The following is an 8,433-nucleotide window of genomic DNA, read 5'->3' as shown; positions in this document are numbered from 1 at the left end:
TCACACATTTTTGCTTAGGTTTAACTGTCGGTCACAAAACTTCAGCTCTTTTCTGCATGCAAGCATATGTAAATAATATTATAATTATATTTATATTTAAATAATTAGTATTTAAATTTAAACAAATATATCAACTCGATTTATTTTTTCAAATCAAAGTTTAATAGTAAAATATATTTATAAATTTAATTAACTTAAATATTATCATCCAAGTCGATCAAATACTCATCTATACATATAATTAACTTGAAGTTCACAATTATACATTCCAAGAATATCTTAATTGTTTGTGTTAAGTTTCTATTTGATGCAATAATTAATATGGAGGTTTTGCTTACTGAAATCTTAATCGTTTCCATAATGCATCATGATAATAACAGATCTCCAAAGTAAGCAAATCTTTTGACTTGTGATATTATTTCACACCACAGAACGAAAACCCCAGAAAAGAAGAAAGAGATTCTTGCAGTTGAACTTAAGTCAAAAATTGTGATTGGTTGCCGAGAAAATAAAAATATTATTATCAGAGACTCTGGTGGTCGTTGAAGAGAGTGAAGGATAAGGCTGTGAGTGTCAGTTTCAACAATGGCTGGAATCGTCTGGCGTCGTGGACACTACACTACGCCAGTCATTTACACGCACGTCTTAATCCCATTATTCCCACTGCTAATCCTTTGGTCAAATTTCGGTCTTAATCTCTCGATTATGTTCAAATTTATATTTAGTCCATATTATTTGGTGCCTTAAACTCTGATCAATGTTCAGAATGAGATTCGATGATAAGAGTTGAATGAAGGGCCTCTGGTTTGATTGTATTTACGTATTAATGATTTTTTAGTTAGTGAGAGAAATATTAAATTAATATATAATGAATAAAGTCCAATTTTAAAGGGACTAAAAGTAAATTTTACCAAATATCGTTTTTCGTATATGCCAAACTCCTTTTCATTTCCACGCACCTGACCCAATATCGTGTTTCGCTTTGATGACAAATGCGCGCGTGATCTACGCTCCATCCTCACGTGTCACCCTCTTCTCCTCAACATCATATATCAACGGCTACTTCCCTCTCTCAAATTCCCATTCTGTATTGGGTATATTATTCTCTCTGGTTCCTTTTTTTGTCTCCATCGTTTTCTTGGGAAAATTAATGGGAAAGGTGATGTTCGTGATTTTCTTTTTGTTTTTCACTTTGGGTCAATGCAGTGTTGATTATAAGGCTTTATTGTCCTTCAAAGACTCTGTTTTTGACCCTTCAAACTCGCTTTCCTCGTGGGTTAACTCATCCAATCCTTGCTCTGATTCTTGGTATGGTGTAACATGCAACCCTTCGACTCACCGAGTTACTAGACTCGTTCTTGAGAACCTAAACCTTTCTGGGTCAACTCGATCACTGCATCACCTTTCTCACCTTAGACTCCTCAGCCTTAAAAATAATCGATTTTTCTCTACTTCCCGAGTTAATTTGTCTTCATGGCGTTACTTGAGGCATCTTTACCTCCGTGGAAATCTCTTCTCGGGAACATTCCCCACCGGAATTTCCACTCTTAGGCGGCTCCACCGTCTCGATCTTTCGCACAACGATTTCCACGGCGAAATCCGATGGCCGACTTGACTCAGCTGCCTACTTGTTGACTCCGCCTCGAGTCGAATTCGTTCACTGGACCACTCAACTCAATTCCCTCGTTTTCTACTATTTCGGACTTAACGTCTCTGATAACAGTCTATCCGGCGAGATTCCGTCGTGGATGTCTCGTTTCCAATATCTTCCTTCGAGGGAAACAAGCCCTCTGCGGCCATCCTCTACCGTCCGATGTTTCAATCGGACGGCACTCCCCGCGTCCATAACACAAAGATGCGTAACCCCGAGACGAAGAGGCTAAGCAATGAAGTGATCCTGATGATCATCGCCGTCGACGCGGTGGCCGTTATGACGGCGATAGTATCCGTTACGTGGTGTTGTTACAAATACAAGTGTTTTTCTCAAAACGATGGAACGGAAACAAAAAGTAGGTCCAGCTCCAAATCGTCGAGGCGGAATTCGATAGAGGCGGAGGAATTGGTGGTGTTGGAAGGGTGCAAGGGTTTTAGGAAAGTGGTGATCTGTTAAAGTCTTCGGCGGAGCTGTTGGGAAAAGGGTGTGTGGGGACCATTACAAGGTGGTGACGGACGGAGGCGATGTGGGGTGGTGAAAGGGTACGACAGAGGAGGAGCGGAGGGATGTTGATGGGTGGTTGAGAATAATTGGTGGGTTGAGGCATGCCAACGTTGTGAGCCTCCTAGCGTACTATAACTCCAAGGAGGAGTGCTTTTGGCCTATGAATTTCTACCAAATGGAAGCTTGCATTCACTCTTGCATGGTTAGTCTAAATTATAAAATTTTACTATTTAAGGACTTATTTGAAAAAATGTATTAGTTTAAGGACATAATATGTTCTTTGCAGGTAGAGGACGGGAAGGATTCCATGAGTTGGAGTACGAGGTTAAAGCTAGCTTCCGAGGCAGCAAAAGGCCTAGCGTTCATACATGGTAACAAAAAGCCAAAATCTCCATGGACACCTTACATCATCAAACATCTAGTGAACCACCAAGGCAATGCCTGCATCTGCGATTCCGGTCTCCACCAAGTCATATACTCCCCGTCTCCGACCAACGACGACTACAAAGCCCCGGAATTGAAGCTCAACAATGGCACCAACGACACTACCGGCTCAAGAAGTACACACAGAAATGCGACGCTATAGTTTCGGGGTCATATTACTGGAGTTGTTTATCGGGGAAAACGGCGGGGGGCGATGGGGGGCGGGATGAGCTTGGTAAAGGGTTGGAAGCGTGGGGAAAGAGGAGTGGGGATGGGAAGTGTTTGATTTCGAGATGTTGGGGGATAAGGTGATGGAGAATGAGATGGCGGGGTTGATGCAAGTGGCATTGCTGTGTGTGGCAGCATTGCCTAAAGATAGGCCAAAGATGAGTGTGGTGCATGGGATGATGAGGAATTAGGGGTAAGAGTGGAATGGGATGGTTTCTATTTTGAATGATTTTTCGTCTGATTCTCTCCTTGCCAATCACAAAGACTCTCGGGTTTAGTAATTTGGTTATAAATGTAGCCATATCGGCCATTGTTGAGGTAGAAAATGGTGTACACCGGGTAAGAATTAGGAATGATCGTGGGACGAATATATTTTTCTTGTCTCATTCTGATTACGTACTTCAATTTTATTTAAGATTTTAAGATTTTAACTCGATCGGGACCTTCAATATTTTTCTTAATTGATAAGAAATTTTGTTAATAAAAATATATTAAAATTTATTTTATAACACCAGAAATGAGAACCAAGTTAATAAGGTTGAAATTAAATACAAAAAGAGAAATGGGTACAGTTTTGCACATGGATGCTGGATTTTGGGTCCCATTGACACCCGTTCGAAACACGGCCAAGGGTTTCACTCAAATAGGTAGGATTAATTCAGTTTCGAATCGGTTAATCGAATTAATCGAATTAACATTTAATAATATTAAGAGACTTAACACATTTAAACCTAAATTAATATTAATAATTAAAATAATCAATACTAAATGTAAATATTTGAATCAAATTAATTATATTATTTAAATTAATTGTAAATTATTTTTTAATTAAAAAATTAAATTCTAAAATTCTAAAAAATTTCAGTTAATTCGAAAATTAACCAATTAACCAAAATTTATTCGGTTCGGTTAATATTTAAAAAAAGTTCGGTTCAGTTAACGGTTAAAGAAAAATTTGATTATTCAGTAAGGGTGTTTTTGATTCGGTCGGCCACCGTTTTAACCAATGAACACCCCTACAAATTGGACGTTGGAAAAAAAAATCTTAGTATAGAATTCTCACCAAATTATTTTTTGAATTAGGGTGTTTATACAATCTCAAGTAAGACATATGGTAATTTATGCGATTTCATTTTTATTCATTACCATGCGTCTTCAACTTTGTATAACCAGAAAAAAAGGAATTAGGTAAAGACACGGGTTAACTTGAGGTCTTCTCTAAGTTAATGTTCAACACATCCTAATCGAGAAATAATTACTTGAGTGGACTATTAAGGATTTTTTTTGCTAACACATTACTCAGCCATTTGCCCCACGGCCAAGATATAGATACATACATATACATCTCTAGATTCTGCTCTGCTCTGTTCTGGTGTCGACCTAAACCACTGCTTCACATGCTGTATGAATCTTATACATTGTTACAATCTTCCTCATTCATAAGCTCAAAAGTGTGTGTACATTTAGTTGAGAGAAAGGAACATGTATTATGTATTATTGTATCCATATTATTTTCTGGATCTGAGTCTAAAATTTTATTTTTTTTTTTTAAAATATAGATATGCAAAATTTATTTTTTTCCTTTTTCTTAAATCATTAAACTAAATTTAAATATTTCCTGTAAAGGAAAAAATACAGAAATAATTTTAACTAACGAGATGAGCTAAAATAATATTAAGTTATCAATTAAGTTAAATTGATCATCAAGAAAGGAAAGCTCTAGTGTTCAACTACAAGAAAATGAAGTTAATAGTACCTATCCAATTCAACATGTATTTCCAATCTCAGCCATGTAAATCATTATGATAAATCATTTGTTAGATTTTTTAGAATCAAGATCGTTTTGCCATAATGTGTAAATGTTTAATGGTATATTTGAAAACTAATTAATATCGAGGGCTATTTTTACATTATACCAATATGATTCCTTTCAAAAAGAAAAAAAATACTAATTATGATTGGGCTAAACAGGCTCGATCCAGATTCAATCATTTCCAAGCCCAATTTAGCCCAATTAATCAGACCCGTTTCATAACGAGAGAGAATCGGATTCTTCTTTATACTATTCAGTGCGTGATTGCGTAGCACTGTACCGGCAAATAAGAAGCGTATTCGTCTTTATGAAATCTGGGTTTTGATTCTTACGTCTATTAAATCCATCGCAAAGTGAAAGCCAAAGGAAAAGAATTAGGAAAGATAAAAAAGAAATATGGAAGAGAAACCTCAACCGGAGGAAGTATTATATGTCCCATATGCTCTCTTCCAGCGGAGTACTGTGAATTCGGTCCTGATTTCGAAAGTGCAAGCCTTGGTTGATCAAGAACGCTCCTGAGCTTTACCCATCTTCTTGAAGGTTTCTTTTACCCTTTTTCTGTATAAGTTACTTATTTTGCATGCTTTTTTTAATTCTGTTTCTTTACTGATGAAAAAGACAATTCTTTTGCGGGCCTTTGGTTTCTTTGGACATAGTTTTCTGATATGAACTGATGAAGTGATTACATATTCCTTTGCCTTTTGCTATATATATATATGTATGTATGTATGTATGTATTCTCTTAGCATCGATTGTTTCACACACTGATTTTAATGTGTGAAATTCTGATAGTTTAAAGCTCTGAAAGTTGTAGCAAGTTAATTAATGATTTCTCTTTGACGATAGTTTTTGGTGTTTCAGAAGCTAATGGAAGGGAGGCTGAGGAGGTTTCTGAAGAGCTCCAATCACTCGGTGTTTCCTCATCAGCTGATGGGGCAAAATTTTCAGCTCCACCAGGTTTTAATGGTATTCATACGGACAATATTTTATCAGCTCCACCAGGTTTTAATGGATCACCACTGTTAAAGGATTGGATCTATTTGGTGAGTTTCATTTTCACAGTTCTTTTTCATCTATTTGTTAGTTCTTTTTTCAAACAAACTAATTTCCGATGAGTTGTTTTTTCAGGAATTAAGCTTAGCGATGCTTCGAAGAAACTTGGGAAGAAATTTGCCACCGGAGCGTCGGTTGTTAAGGTGTAAATGGTGCATAGAAGTCATCATCTTCACTTGTAGTATTTTTCATTCCATTATTGGTTCCTTTGTTTCTTATGTGCTATTTAATGTTTTGTTTCCTTTAGGACCCGACCGAGAAGGAGCAAATTGATGTTCAAGGGACATATCATATGATATTGTGGAATATATTACAGAGACCTGGCCTGCTGTAATATCTCCGATCATCTTGTCTACATTTCAAACTATGAAAATGCTTAATATGAGAAACATGGAACCGTGTTCATTTACATTCTTTGTTTTCATTATTAAAAATGCCTCTGATTTTTCACATGGAATATATTTAAACCAGAGACCTGGCCTGCTGTAATATCTCCGATCATCTTGTCTACATTTCAAACTATGAAAAATGCTTAATATGAGAAACATGGAACCGTGTTCATTTACATTCTTTGTTTCATTATTAAAAATGCCTCTGATTTTTCACATGGAATATATTTAAACTGGAAATCTTCATTCCAAGTTAGGCTTCTTTATTGTCTTTAAAGTGAAGTTTATGTTGTTCGTTGTTAATACTGAAGCTTTTGATGAAATTTGACGAATGACTCGCCAGAAAACACATGTACCATCCTCCTTTGGAACATTTACCGAATTTCTTACGATACCTTACTAGTATGTCTTCCTCTCCGAACTTAATCTTGTATATTTCTGTTCCCATTCAGTTTCGAAAACTGCCGTCTTCTTCATTGAGGACGGTTGAAAGGTCCCAGCCTCTTGATGCTAGAGAGCTTGGAGTCGGACTCAGGACTGGGATTTCAAAATTCACATCGACGAGTTCCAATTTGACTCCCGCATCATCATCTATCCATCCATTGCCATCAAACGTACTTGTACTTTCGAGAAAATTTTGTCACAGCGGCATAATCATTTTACTTAGTAGCAGTGTTTTCTTTGATGGGAAAGCACTTGAGGGTTCATTTTCACGTGATGATGATAGTATTACAGAAAGAGCAGTGATACTTTATCCAAAGCAAGCAGCCTTTTTCATCATCTCGAACCTGGACGGAATTGGTTATTTCAAGGGGATAAAGTAACGCTGAATCAATCCTGGAAACTAGAAACATCGTTTGCTTCCATTCCGACAATATGGGGCTGGCTCCATGTCTTGGGGACCGCAATCTATGTTGCATTGATACGGATACAGGGATGGATAAGGGACAGGGACATAAAACGATATTTTTAAATTACAGGATACGAGATGGTAAAGGTACAGCAAATAAATAAATTTTAAATTATAAATAGATGTAAAATTTAATAAAGTCAAATATCAAGACTCAAACCATATTAAGTTTAGAACAATAAATCATAACAAATCACAATATTAAATGTCAATCTCAAGATTCAAACCACATTAATTCTAAATAATAAAATCCATAATCAAACCATAATATTAAAGTGTCAAATCTTAAGACTGAAACCATAATATTAAGTATAGAAAATATTAAACGTCGTTAACTATTTAATGGTTGATTGACAAACCACTCAATGTAATTACGTTAAGTGAGAAAACTGAAAGACTTAAAGTACAGTGAGTGAATATGAGAGAGTAAAATACAGTTACCAAATTTATAATTTATTCTTATTTTTATGTTTTAAAATTGTTGATAATGTAATATTTATTTCTCACAAATAAATAAACCCTAGAGAGAAGAAATATCAATAGTTGGTGGTGACGGTGACAGCACCGATAGAGGATCTGTAAGGTCCCAAATGTAGAACCCTCAGCCTCTCTTCATCTTCACATGACAGTACTATTTATTAACCTAACCAGGTTAAGTGTTGACTCGTCACTCGAATTTACGACCGTTTGAGAATATCATTGAATATTAATAAGCCAATGCACTTCATCTTCACAATGACAGTACTTATTCTTATTACCTAAACCAGGTTAAGTGTTGACTCGTCACTCGAATTTACGACCGTTTGAGAATATCATTGATATATATATAAGCATATGCCATGCAATTACGTGAATATTTTAAACAGACCAAATTACATGCCAACACACTTTTCTTAGACATTGCTCAGTTTCCCCATTTTCCCATAACACCGAGATTAGTATCAGGACAACATAGCTTATATACCCACCGTCTTCCTCCCTTAGTATTTGTCTACAAGTCTCCATTGGCTCTCTTTCTTCTTTCCTGCAGCATTCTTTGGTTTCTCTTTAATTTCCTCAGAATCTTGCACAAGTCATGGCCCTTTTTAATTAGTCTACTGCTGTGTCTTGGCCATGACTGCCGTTCAGTAAGTTCTTTGGATTTTCCTGTTAAAGATTTTCCGGAAAACTCACAAATGATCTTAATGATCGATTTTTTGCTTGGGATTTTTGTTTAGGTGCTACTTATTGCTTATGTAAAGATGGAGTTAGTGATCAAATGCTTCAGAAGACACTGGATTACGCGTGTGGATCTAGAGCTGATTGTTCTGTGATTCTCCAAAAGGTGTTTGCTTTAAACCCCGACACGGTGAAAGATCACTGCACTACGCCGTCAATAGCTATTCCAGAAGAAAGGTCAAGCTCAAGGAAGCTGTGATTTCTCAGGCACCGAAACATCCCAGCTAGCACCAAACGTCCA

At 36.4% G+C, this 8,433-nt stretch overlaps 2 pseudogenes; both read left to right on the top strand.

Moving 5' to 3' along the window:
* The first annotated feature begins 1,068 nt into the window (after positions 1–1,068).
* On the top strand, positions 1,069–3,175 carry LOC120147827 (annotated as a pseudogene).
* A 196-nt stretch (positions 3,176–3,371) lies between these two features.
* On the top strand, positions 3,372–6,759 carry LOC120147861 (annotated as a pseudogene).
* The last annotated feature ends 1,674 nt before the right edge of the window (positions 6,760–8,433 follow it).

The sequence above is a fragment of the Hibiscus syriacus genome, unplaced genomic scaffold (assembly GCF_006381635.1).
Source record: "Hibiscus syriacus cultivar Baekdansim isolate YM2019G1 unplaced genomic scaffold, ASM638163v2 tig00110944_pilon, whole genome shotgun sequence".
Classification (NCBI taxonomy): domain Eukaryota; kingdom Viridiplantae; phylum Streptophyta; class Magnoliopsida; order Malvales; family Malvaceae; genus Hibiscus; species Hibiscus syriacus.
Note: the sequence above shows the minus strand (reverse complement) of the source record. Positions and strands in the feature narration are given on the sequence as shown.